This window comes from Heliangelus exortis, chromosome 1 (assembly GCF_036169615.1).
Source record: "Heliangelus exortis chromosome 1, bHelExo1.hap1, whole genome shotgun sequence".
Lineage (NCBI taxonomy): Eukaryota > Metazoa > Chordata > Aves > Apodiformes > Trochilidae > Heliangelus > Heliangelus exortis.
In genome coordinates, this window is record NC_092422.1 from 89067951 (window position 1) to 89081804 (window position 13854).

The 13854-nt window shown below is 43.1% G+C and overlaps 1 long non-coding RNA gene across 1 annotated transcript; it reads left to right on the plus strand.

Moving 5' to 3' along the window:
- Window positions 1-5044: 5044 nt before the first annotated feature.
- LOC139803288 (uncharacterized) lies at window positions 5045-11937 on the plus strand. The gene is made up of 4 exons (XR_011729022.1): window positions 5045-5116; window positions 8082-8278; window positions 10201-10387; window positions 11854-11937. It is a non-coding gene; the product is annotated as an uncharacterized lncRNA (long non-coding RNA).
- Window positions 11938-13854: the final 1917 nt, after the last annotated feature.

A 13854-nucleotide genomic window follows, 5' to 3' on the forward strand; every position in this document is an offset into this window, starting at 1 on the left:
TAAACAGAGGGTGAGAAAACAAACATTGCTTTGAATGCTGCTGCTTGTGATGTTGCTCTGACAGAAGGAAACAGGCTCAGACTTTAGTGGATCAAAGGAGACAAAGGACTGGCTTGGCTTCACTCACTGTACCCTGCAAGCTGTATATACTCAGTTACAGCTATATATAGACTTTTTTTTCCTCTTACAAGTAAAAAGTGTGCCTTGACCAGCCATAATTTCTAAACCTTAGTATGTAATAGTTTCTGAAGCAGAGGGCAGGTTCTTTGTTTCAGATTAAGGCTAGCAGGTGTTTTCATTGCATGGCAGGTTTAGTAAAATACTGTGGAACAGTGGACTGAAACTAATGCCACTTCAAAGATATGTTTTAACTAGGTGCTAAGAGCACAGAAAATGAGCTTAAGATGTACTCTGAAGGAAATAATAAAAAGAAAGAGTTGTGCATGATGAAGGAATTGTGTTGGCCTAGAAGACCTCATTTTAATTTAAAAACACAGACATAAATATTTTGCAATAGTATAGCAAGTATTTAATACAATAAAAAAAAATGTCACCTAAGAATAAAATGGTAGCTTAAAAATGTTCCAGATCTCTGTGGAGCATAAACTTGAACAGTTTTTGTTTTGTAGTTAAAGAGCAACACTGTAAATACACTGTTGTTTTGGGTTTTTTTTCCATGTCTAATTCAGTGCATAGCATGGCTCGTGGTCTTTAGATTCAAAGCTGATCTTTCAGAGTCAAGGCCAATTGTAGTATTATTTTTTCAACTAACACAGTCAAAATACCAACTGCTGTTGCAACATGGTTGCACAAGCTCAAATTAAAGATCACTTTAATTTACCCAGAGCTATGCTATATATCATGTTTTATACTGGTTATCATCAACTACCCAGTTTGTCCAACACTTTAGATGTTATTACTTCAAGGAGGGGTTACAGCTGCTCTGTGCCAAACCTGCAAGTTGTACTGGGTTGAGACATTAAACTCCTGCAGACTGAAGCCAATTTCACTATGAATCACGGATTTTGTGGATTACCACATGCTTACTTAAAAGGACAAATAGCTTTGCTACTACAGGAATAACAGTTTCAGCAAGATCAAAAGCAAGGAGGGAAAAAAAATGCCTCCAGCCATGAAGAACGCTCAAAGCAAGTGGTGGCACAAGGGTTATATATTACCCATGCGTGCAGACCAAAGCAAACTGTCATTAGATGTTCCTAGGAAAGCAGCTGCAGAATGCTGGCAAACCTTTTTAGGCAGTGAATATTGGAGGCCAGAATTTTCTAGGTTTTTCTTTAATGGCTGCTTTTTGTTAAGCTCCTTAGAGCAGCTAAATGTAGATGTCAGGGTTTCTTTGGCCTTCCGTGAAGACCTCTGAAAATGAAGGCCAGGGATGATGATCTGGAGTTTAAAGATATAGGAAACTGGTATTGGCTAGGAGCAGAAGAAGATGGATGGGTTTTTTCTCTGATTGACCCTTCTGAAAATCTAGAAAACTTACTTACCCTGGCTTAGAGGTACAAGTCCTGTTAAGGACTGCAAATATTGAAATCCTGGATATAGCCCACCTCTGTATATTCAGGAGCAGAAATCAAAGGAACAGCTATTTTGGCCTGGTAGCAACAAACCCCAAGACCTACCTGATGCATTTGCAGAGACCCAGCTTCCTTTTAATAAACAATATCTGTAAACTACAATGTCTCTTATGTGCTACACACCTGGCTGGAGGGATAGCTCTTCCTGCAGAGTCTTCAGAAGCAATGTAGGAGTCTCAGGCAGCAGCTATTTTGCTTTCCTGGACTGTTTTTTTTTTAAAAGATTAATTTCTTTTTTTTTTTCAAAGTACAAAATAACAAGCATGACAATCTAACTAGAAGTTACTTGAAGGCATCCCTCAACTTCATGAGGCTTCTCACCAGCCTCACAACCTGCCCTGTGCAGGATCTGGGGAACTCATGCTGGCTTTGGCCACAGCCCTCATGCCACGGGGACTCAGGGACAGAACTAGCATGGCCTCTCTTTGTGTTCACCAGGGCAACAGCACTGCACAGAGACTAAAAGCTACCACTTAAACCAAGGATCATTTTGTTTCTCTACTGTGACACACTTCCCAAGTATTTGAGAAATAGTACAGGACAGAATAAGAGATCGGCAACTTCTCTTTTATTTCTTTTCTAGCTTGAAGGGAGAAAAGTTTGAGATACTTTTGAGGGTCCCCCTCCCAAGTTCAAGTTTGACCGTGGCTGTAGAGAGGTGCATGCACGCATGTGCTGAAGGAGAACAAACCCTTGTGAGATGTCACTTCAGCACAGAGAGTGCCAGCTCTTCCATTCCTTTGGACAATATGTGTAAGCTGTCTCCATGGGCTTTGCCTTGCTCTTCTGGAAGCTTTGTTTCCCACCTTCATGAGGTGCCAGGTGTGTAGCTGGTCATTGCTATTCATATATGTGGAGAGAAAGCAACAGGTCTTCAGGAGTTTAGGGTGGTGAGCTGATACTCTGCTACCATACCTGAGGTGGGGGAAGCAGGATGGTGTTTGGTGCTGCATTCATAGGCTGTGGGGTAATTGTGTAGCACAACTATTAGGGACTTTTCATTCTAGCTTTTCTTCATGGCAGATATTTTAGTTTTCACTGATCCTTGCTGTTACGAATGTGTGCTCAGCAAATGAAAATTCTGGGGAATTTGAAGCATTTATCATTTTCAGGATGAAGAAAAGAGAAAAAAACTACTTATTTTTTTATGTGGGAGCTGGAGCTCCCCTTTGCCAAAGACAAGGAGAAAGAAACATGGGATGTTGTGTTCAGAGTTGTGGGGAGAGAGATCCAAAATGCCTTGATGGCCATGGCATGGATGTGTGGTTTAATCAGCTGTGCTAATTAGTCCCAGGGACACGTCTGTGTCTGAGATATGCATCCAGCAGGAACTGCACCAGGAAGAGCTACTCAGGTAAATGGGGAGTATTGGTGTGTGATGCAGAGCCAGGCCACTCTTGGCCACCCCACATCTCTGGGGTGAGTGATCTCAGCCAGCTGCAGGGAGATTTGCCTCCTTGCCACTCTAGTGCCTTTCTACCAGGGGGATAAGGGTTTTGAAGATCTCTGCATTAATCATTTCAGGAGGAAGAAAAGAGAAAAATCTACTTATTTTTTTACATGGGAACTGGAGCTTCCCTTTGCCAAAGACAAGGAGAAAGAAACATAGGATGTTGTTGTTCAGAGTTGTGGGGAGAGAGATCCAACCTGCCTTGATGGCCATGGCTTTGCATAGCCCAGTCTTTGACTTTACACAAGTAGATTGCTTGGTCAGCTGAAAATACTGTGGTGCAGCTTGTGGAGAACACTCTGCTGCAGCGATGGGTAGGGCAGTGAGAATTTATATAGGCTTCCTCAGAAGTGAATGGATCACAGGAGATAAGCAAATGAAATGACACAACCTATATGACGTAGTGCAGTCCCATGACATGTGCAGAGCATGTTAGGTCAGAGTTTCACCTCCTTCAGAACCAGAAAAGGTGTAGGCAGTACCTCTCCTGTGTCCCTTGTCATGGCCAACTCGATCATAGTTCATTTCTCTTTGCAAGAGATGTGACTGCACTTTTCTTTCTCAGACAAACCCTGCTACATGGGGCACTGGAATGATGCAATGTGGCACTCTCTGAGCTGTTGGTATTGCACCATCAGTGTCTATGGAACGAAATGAACCAAACAGAAACTTTGAGGCCTTGCTAACAAACTCTCTTTTTTTTTTTCTCCCTTGCTGCAGCAGACTCCCACTTGGGATGCAGCATTGCTCCAAGCTAAATAAGCCTAAGCCGAGAGCTGAGGCATAAGAGATGTGAATTTGAGCAGCTGAACAGCCAAAAAGGGCTTGGAGCTGTGTGTCTTCTGTCCCACCAACTCAGGGCATGGCTACAATTGCCTTTGAATGCACAATACCAGTAGGTGTTGCATTGCTATGGAAGATGTGAACCTCTCTGGGCTTTCCTCCCCAAATAACTATTCCTCATTTTCCCACTTCTACAGTCACTTCCTGTCGCCTCTGGCCATCCCTGAGGCTGCCCCTGCTCCCTCCTGTGCCCTGGGGCACTTCTGCCCTCCACCCCAAATGGAGATCAACATGACTCCCTGTTCAGGGTGAGTTGTACTGTCACGGCTTCCCATTCTTCAGTTTTAAAAGGACTCAGCCAGGACACCTCTGCTTGCACAAGAGAAGATAGTAGTTTGTGGCTGGAAGGATAAAGTTCCCTCTGTAGGTGATATGGCTCATCTGGCAGCCCTGAACTCATGTCCAGCACACACCACCCATACCTTCAGGCATCCAGCCAGGAGCTGCACCCACAAGGAGCCCACCCCACCAGGATGAAAGTAGTCTGCCTTCTGCTGGCATGAGGCTTCTGGGATACGGTGGTTTGTTTTTTTCATTTTTCTTCTCTCTTTCTCTTTCTCTCGAAAGCAGTTGAGTTTTGCTGCCAGATCTCATTCTTGCTCTTTTCTTGCTCTGCCAGAAGCCTGTCCACATCCTTCCCGATTGCATTTAAAATCTTCCCCAGCCTGTAAATAAACACTGAGAAAAGCCAAAGCTCTAATGATAGCTGTTAATGCTTTATTATAAAGCATCCACCAGGCAACACACAGGTGCTGACAGTAGCTAAATGCCAGCTCAGGCAGCCTTTGCACTCTTTCTCTAATGCTCTCAACACTTTATCAGACTTAACATGTTGCCATACTTCTGCCCACACTGGGAGTCTCAGGATGTTCAGCAGAAGAAGAGCTTGCAGCTCAGGGACCCCCTGCCTGGCCACTTCTTTACCCAGCTGCTGCTTTTGAGGGGCCAGGGCAGGGCTGCAGGTAGGGTGCCCATCCCCATCCTCTTGCTGCACCCACTTGGACCTCTCAGGTGTGTCCAGGTGGCTGGTGAGGACGAGAGTTCAAAGAGGCAACAAGCAGGCTGTACACAACCGGCTGGAGATAAGAGCCCAGGTGGTGATAGTGTTATGAAACAGGTGATGAATAAGGGCTGCTCCCTATCAGACCCCTGAAACCTTTGCTCCTTCAGACAGAGGAATGGAAAGCCAGCACGCTCTGTGCTCCTCAGTGCCCTTGGCTGTTCTGAGGTAAAGGCTCCTCCCTGTCCTAAATTTCCTCATGGGTCAGGACCTTGGGTGCTAGGTCTCACTTCTGAGGCAGCTCATAAAATGGGTTTATGAAAGACGGGGAGTATTATAAAAGTTGACACACCCCGGCCTATACTTTCTTCATCTGCAAGTATATGCTGCTTTAATAGCTTGTAAAATGATCTGGCTCCAGTTGCCATCCTCCAAGTATCCCCTTGCTACCCACAGCAAGGGTGTTGCTGGCACGAGCTACTTGGTTGCTCACACTCTGCATCTCCTTGGTGCACTGCCAGCAATGGAGGGTGCCCTGCTTCACCCATACTACGTCTGCATCAAATGGGTGGGAGAGAGCTTGGCTTGAATGAGGGGAGCACAAAAAGACTCAGCTGGGTTTTAACACAAGTCTGGATTTCTGCAGGTTGCAGAGCTCTCCAGCAAGGTCATCAGAAGGCAAACAGCTTTATGATGGATGGATAGTATCTAACTTTACTCCTCAAACCAAAACAGACGTAGTCACCTTCTCTTGGTTGCTTTGAAACTTGAGCCGTGACCTTGTGGTGTGAATCCTACTCACCAACACTGGTCCCACCCATCACTATGGAGTGCTCAGCTGCTGCCAGCATGAGGTCAACCTCCAAAGCTGGAGCCAAAGTCCAGATTTATTATACTGCCCAAATACCTTCATTCTTGCTTTTTGGTGCATGATCTATGGGTATTATCAAAGGAGATACTCAGAGTGCAGAAATCCCAGTCTGGAGACTAGACTAGCAAAGAGAGCTTCTGGTGGGCAACTGAAGTCTTCTCCAACTTTGTACTCCTCCATCCCATTTACTAGAGGAGGAGAATAACTGTGGAGTGGAGCAGCTGGAGCCTGTGCTGATGCCAAGTGTGCCAGATTGGCCTCCAGGGCACGAGTGCAGCAGAGGTGGAGAAACCACCTCTGGAGCCCCGGGGGTCAGTGTTTGACCACACTGACTCTTGGCAGCTCTTGGCTAACCTCTGCAACAGGTTAGCACTGGACACCTTTGTTGCAGGGCTCTTCCCTCCCCTCCCTCCACTGCAAGCTAAAAAATATTTTCGGGAATTATAAATAGCTTGTAACAAGTTTTGTCAGGTTTTAACGATCTTCCAGGGCTTAGCTGAGCAGATAGGCTGGCAAAGATGCAGTGCCTCTCCTTGCACACACAAGCATGCTGCTTCTGCAGGTCTCTTTTGGTTATGTTTGGAGTCTCTAGGGAACACTGGCTAAGAGAGATGCTATTCTTAGAGGGCAAGAAACAGGCTCTGTGCACTCCAGAAAGGCTTTAGCTTGCAAAGACTTGTTCCTCCAGCACCATTTTCAAGCAAGTTAAGGGATGATTTAGCTGTCAAAGATAATTACTGGATTGGTCTTGCTTTTACCAGAAAGATTATATTCACTCAAAATCAGCTTTTTCTGAAAATACTTTGAAGACAATAAAAGGTTATTGGTAGTTATTAAGTCTGTTTATTAAGTTTTGTTTAGGACAATGTTCAGTTGTTTATCTGCTGCAGTGCAGGGACACAGAAGGAGCTAGGGTTCAAATTCCATGGCAAGGACACAGGGTGTACCTCTCACACCTCCCCTGGGCTCACACGGTGCCTTAAGCTTTGGGGACCCTTGTCCAGCCCAAACTTAGCTCAAACCAGGGCTGACTCCAGCCCTGTGCCAGGCTGACCTCTGCTCCCCCCCAGAGGGCTGCTAGACCCTGGGGGTGCCCTCCCTTGTGACTGCTTTCCAAATAAACCTGTCCATCTCCATTCTTTCCTCCAAGTCCTTTTTGGAAGGATAGTAACAAAAGCATCAAGTTATTACACAACAGGCAATTTTTAGGAACAACTTTGAAGATCTTGAGGATTCATTCATAATTAGGGTGAGAACAAGATTCTCAAGACTAAAGTCCCACGCAGAATGGGGGACTTTGTACTTTTCTTAGCTGTAAACCTACCTGGCCTGATTTAAGGCCAGGCTGGACAGGGCTCTGAGCAACCTGATCTAGTGAGAGGTGTCCCTGCCCATGGCAGGAGGGTTGGAACTGGATGATCTTAAAGGTCCCTTCCAACCTTGATAATTCTATGATTCTCTGAACTCTCTGACCATTTCAGGGCTGATCAAAAGTTAAAGCATATTATTAGAGGAATTGTCCAGATGTCTCATAAACACTGACATGCCTGGGGCACTGACCACCTCTCTAGGAAGCTTGTTTCAGTGTCTGACCATACTCTTGGTAAGGAAATTCTTCCTAATGTCCTGTCTTAACCTTTCTTGGCACAGCTTTGAATAAGGTGTGTTTACATCTCTTTCACTGACACCTCAGCAGATTTCTTCTCCTAAAATATATCAGGCTGATCTCTTTCATACACATTTTTATGTGTGCTTTTAGTCCTGATACATAATGTTCTTAGGGTACAACCTGAATTTCATACTGTGAATATTGACTTTGTCAAAATATGGTGGTGTGTGGGACTGGCATCCTTTGAAGGCTTTGTGCTATCCCTTCAGAAATGCATGAGTCCTCTTTTCTATTAATAGTTTTGCAGTCTGCATCATGAGTGCTATTTCTACTGAAGGATCAATGTCTAAGAGTCTTCACTTGACATCTTAATTTAAAACAGCCATGTATTTTTTTATTGTAAATAAAAGTGCTTTCATACAAATATAGTCCTGCATAAATACAAAAGGTGTTCATATCTGTACATATATACTATACTTTCTTGTTGTGAAGACTATTAGGCATGCTTATTATTTTTGTTAAAGACTCATTCATTGTGTTTAGTCACTCCTACACTCTTCTGCAGTGGCTAAATTAAAAAAGTCTGATTTCAGTTAAAAAAAAAAAATGAATAAATTATTCTACTTACTGTAGGACCTTGTAGTTTAGTTGGATTTCAGTACCAAATTACATTTTTTATATGACATGGAAACTTTTTTTTTTTTTTTTGGCAGTGTGTTGACTGAGACTTTGGCTTTGCTTCAGGAATGAACTGTGCTAACTCAGTTGCCATAAACATTAATCTCAGCTTCTCTTCTCCCTAGAAGACAACAGAGTACTCCATGTTTGACACCAGCAACAAACGGATGGAAGAAGTGAACTCCCTTCTAAACATTTTAACAAAGGAGTGACACGGGCTGAGTCTATACTGGTAAATCAAATGTGACCAAAAATCTTGTCAAGCTGACACCATGAGGCACAGACATCACCGTCCAAAACAAGGTGGCTCTGTGCAGGCCAGCTTTTGGGAATGGTCCCTGAAATGTGTTACCTGGCAAATCTTTCCCCACTTATTTAGGAACATTGCTAGCAGCAACACCAAATTTCAGTCAGGAAGTATCCATATGATGGATTTGTTGTGATTAACATAAATGATTGTGCTGCAGGGTTTGATAATGCTTAAGAGCTTTAAATTTGTCACAGTGTTGCATCTTCTGACCAGTACAGGGCTTGAACCTTTAGCTGATGGTCAGTGAATGGAGAGTTGAAATCAATTTTCCAAAGCCATTTACCAAGACTTCTCGCAGTGCACTGCATAATTTTTTGAAGAGAATCAGTGCTGCCTGGACTACTGCCAGCAGCGCAATGCCATCAAATACCAAAATCTGTTCATGGGTAGATGGTGCATTTCACTCACCCATCTGAAAAGGTGTTTTCCTCTGAAACATGTAGAGTTGGTGAAGTTTGAGTGAAAGACAAGTTGTTGCTGATGTGTGTCTTCAAGAGCTACATGGAGGCTGATGTCACCTGCCATGCACTCTCTGCAGTACACAAGTATTTGGCATTGCTGGAGTCCCCTTAGGAAACAACCCATTTCCCTTGGCCTCTGCAAAATGTTGCTGTCCTGTGTCATAGCCGGTATATCCCCAGAAGTTATCTCCAATGATATATTTTTGAGTGACTGCAAAAAAAAAAGTTTCTAAAAAATAAAGGAATGTGCTTCTGATTCGGTCCTCCATCGTTCTGCCGCATACTTATAAACCCAGAGGTGAAAAAAAAAGGACCCATTTGGCTCTACATATGTCTAATATAGAAGAATTTATTGCAGACAGAAGCACGTACTCTCTTCATCCCCGTAGGGAATAAGTGACTGAAGGGAAGTTAGCGTGGGCACAGGAACAAGTACATATAAACTTGCTTTTATTGAATTTAGTCAGGAAACAATGTACTTCTGCTCCATCAAAACAGTGAGCTCCAAAGACAGTTTTCAGCAGGAGTACTGGGACAACTTCTTTCCAAGTCTGAATAGTTTCTAAGTAAAGTTTATTATTATTTCTAAATGATGCTCTTTGAAATGGTAGCAAGAGAGCCTATACTAAGCAATCTGCTGACCTCCAGTCATACATTCCTACTGTCAGCCCAGAGATGAAAGGGTTGGAAATCTGTCCCTAAACTTTTCTCTGGATTTCTTGGCACAAAGATAATCCAACTGGGAAAGTCAAGAGTTTTACTAAATAGCTTTATGGCAAGCTGCTGGAAGGACTCAGCAGACAAAAACTCTGTTTCAGTCAGCAAACCATATGTTTTAATGGACATCACTTGAAAAGCAAACCAAAAGCAAAACAGGACACCCTGGCCAGAAACTGAACTCTTCCCCATTAGAGTTTTTTATTATATCTACAACTGACTTCTGCAGCAGAACTGCTTGCCACATTTTACCTCTAACTCACAGGTCAACCTAATTCACGAAGCACCAAATGTAGGAACATTTCTCCTCACTACTGCACGTGTTTGAGAAAGTATGATGAAATTTGCAGAAGAAAGAAGTCTGCTTCTTGTTCTTTGGATTTCATTATTTTTACATATTTTTGTGAGCTGTGTAAGATTCTTTTACAGTAACCGTTTGGTAAAAAAAAACAAAACCAAACCACCACCATTTACTCTCTAAAATAATCTATTTCTAACTGTAAGGCCACATCACACTATATAGAAGCAAGCTCCTAGTACCATCAGAGCTGCATTCAGACAAAATAAAAAAATATTAGGTCTTATTGCTGCTCTTCCACTTGCCTGAACACCCCACATTTTGACATTTGTTAATTATTTTTCTCAACTGAGTATTTCTTCTCCTAGGCACTCTTGGAAGAGTTTTGTCCTCCACTCTACCCATGCGAAGCTTCTTGGAGGTTCTTGGAAGAAAGTGGAAAGAGCTTTTTCAGGGGCAGAGGAGCTGATGCAGCTGGGCTGGACTCTGTAGCCTGACACCAGCTAAAGCAGGATTTATTTGTTTCAAGGAACATTTTGGGAAGCAGTCACATAGGTAGTTGTTTCTGAAAGGTTTGTGAGACTTTTAGTTTCATTTAAATGCAAAAGTTTTTGTGGTATTTTTATGACCTTGGTTTCTGATCACTGGCTGCCATCTCAAATGTTCTTGGTTTCCACCTAAGCTGACTGCCTAAGCGGTGAGTCAAAAGCCTACTTTCACCTGAGGGCAGGTTTAGGAAAAAAAATAAAAGAAAATCCCTTTTTTAAGTTCTCAGACATTGCAGTGAGAAAGGAGTTCTCACTGGGTTATGCCAAAGAAAGTCACCCTAATCCTCCCCAAGCTGAGCAGTGTGCCTTCTGGGTGTAAAAAGAAAGATTAGTACTTACTCTGAGGGACACAGAGACAGGAAAGAGGTTTATTCCCTGAAGATTTTTTGCATGATTTTGTTTTTCCTGCTTCACACATTTGTAGTTAGTTCAAACCATTTGTGAGAGGTAACATTCCTTGAGACCTCACATTTATGGCTCAGCTCCTAGGCAGTTAGGTTGCCTGTTATTTCATAGTGAAATACTCTCATGTTTCACAATGTTTTAACTCACAGTGCTTGAAATAACCTGCTGTTTGTCTATGACAGTATTTCAGCCAGGTTCCTCACTCTGAAGAATTCAGATATGCAGCCAGGAGAAAAGCACAAAAGTGCTCCCCTCAGATAGTGGCAGCAAGTTCTGGTGCTGAAGCTCTGAAACGAGATTCAGTGCACGGGCAAATCCGTCTTCACTTTGCTTTGTAGGAAGCATTTGTGACTTGGTAATCTGTTTGATTTGTGATCCTTAACCGAAAGGAAGCAGACCGTGCAATCCACAAGCTGCTTTTTTGACTTCCTTGTCCCCTCAATTTTTCTTTGAGACAACACGGCTCTGCCACTAGAAGAGCTTGTGACGTATGTTGTGTGCTGCCCTGACAGATACATCTGGGATAAATGTGTGTCAAATCTACATAACAACAGCTGATTACAATTTATTCCCTTATCATGAGGGATTTGTCAGCCTTTTGAATCCATGGCCAACAGGGGTCTGTGAGTGGTGAATCATAGTGGCTCTCCATGCCCAATTCAAAGACAGAGATGTTGACACACACACTCATTTTCTGAGAAAAGTAGATTTTTATGGGACACAGAATCCTATTACCTTTCTGTATCCTTCAGTCTTGTGATAGAGATGATCCAGCACCCTTTTGAAATGTGGTTTGGATTCAAAGTGCAGCACAGAGACTACTGATGTGTTTTGAGGCCCCAGGTTTGGAAAACTGATACAAAAATTAAACCAAAGAGCAGTTCTGCATGTGTGCTGTGGCTTCTGCTGGCCTCTTATCTCTCCCCAGATGGACTTGAGCAGAAGGTGTGTGCAACCGTGCTCATCTGGGAGTACCACCTTTGCTGGAATTTTTCCTCCCTATTATCAGAAGAAAGAGGACTTGATCTCTGATTAGATATCTTAACTGTCTTCATGTTACCTGTCCAGGTGAGGCTGGTCTCAAACTGGGCAATGATACAGATACCCACATATCTAGACTGAGCAAGCTGCCTGCACCTTACAGAATCTGCATCCTGATCTGCATCACTTAAGCACCTGCAGGTGAGTAACTCTAAGGGGTGATACAGAGATGGGAAACTGTGGGTGTGGGGTTCTGTACATCAGTATCCTCTGGTGAAGCTTTGAGTCCCTTGGCTGCTCTACCTCTCACACAGCAGCCTTGAGGTCACAGGGGTACCTGCTTGCGAGGCTGTGGGCTTTGGCCATAACACCTTAACACCACTTGCTTCTTTTCATCAGTCCAAAGAGTTGACTTTGCCTTCCACATGTATGGCAGCCCTGATTTTTTTTTTTTTATAACCAATGGCTTTCATTATCCCACTTACAATTTTGTCTACATTGAATTACTGGCTGTAACAAGTGTAAGTCATGCAGCTGATATCTAAGCTGATCATTCAGCAAACTCCTGGTGTTTTGCTATTCCTCTCCGCTGTGGCCAGGGTGTGGAAGATGAGCTAATGCACTCGTAGTCTCACACTGGCATAGTGTCAGGAGCACTCCCATGTCCAGTGGTTCTACTACAGTTGTAATTGTGCCATGCACACCCAAAACACAGAAATACAATGCTTCAGGCAGTTATGCAGTCTCAGAATTGCTCCTATTAAGAATGAGACTCATGAAACTCAACAGGAAACTGTACAACCACTTCCAGAAACAAAACCTGGCCCTTTCCTTGAAATGTCATTCTTTTCAAAGCATGGAAAGGATGAGAATTAAACAGCCATGTCTCTTTAATGACACACCAAATGATCTTGAGCAACAATGAGAGCCTGACTGCATGTTCAGGCATTACTTCAAATGTTTGGTAAGAACAGTTTAAAGAAGGTCTTTCCAGGCATTTGTACAAACAAAGCTCTTTTAAATTGCATACCAAACTGAAGCCTCTGTTTGGTGAGCAAAACAAAAAGAATTTAGAGGAACCAGAGCTGTGATGGGTGGGGGGAGAGGACAGCCAGAGAAAGGACGAAGAGGTGTTTCTTCCTCACTTTCTATTGCATTGCACTCTAAGTGCAAGTTCCTGTTGAAGGATATTAGGTTATGCCACTGTAACGCTATAAAAGGGTAAAGCTTATATGCAGTCACAGTGCTGGCTGGGTATTGGAAGATTTCCTGCTGAAAGAGGTAATGGGGCCAGCCTGATCACAGAGTCTGATCTCAGAAATGTCACGTCATCTCTTGGATTTCCTTGAACTGAATTTTCCTTTAACTGATGTTCGTTTGAACCTCAGCTGAAAAAGCCCTTCCTCTCTTGATGGTGGTATTTCTAGAGATGAAGAATCCAGTAAGCAACATGAAATATTGTTTCCATTGGTTAATTCCCTTCACTGTGATAATTTTTTTTCTTTTCTCTGTCCCATTCATATCTGTCTTTATTTTGAGACACAGTTTTGTTTTATCTTCGTCAGCTATGTTATCATCAAATTTACATTTTCAGGGACACATTTTTCACTTTTTGACTCTACTTCTCTTGGTTAAGACAGCTAGACTGAGTTCTTTGCCTTCTTTGAAGGAGACACCTGTTTTGGTTTAAAAGTTTTGGGCATCTTTTTTTTCTTATCTGTATTGACAGTTCTTCCATAAAGTCTTTCCTAGAAAGCTGGACAGAACTAATACTTAAACTGCTACTTATCCACCCCTACTATGTTTATTTGCTGTACCTACATAGTCTTGCAAGGCTGACTGTGCATGCTGGTGTAACACACTTCCACTGTCCCCAGCTGACAGCAGAACCATGATCCATACCTATGATGGTCCATAGAGTACAAAAGGGTGATTAACACAAACCATCACCAGGCAGACACAGGCAGAAGCTGTGGTCCCAAAGCAGTGAGAAAAAAGCTGGGCTCGAGTCTGGCTGCAGAGGACTAAGAGATCTGACTTGGCTCTTCCACAGTAAGACATCTGACTTGAAGATCCCAGCTGGCCTCA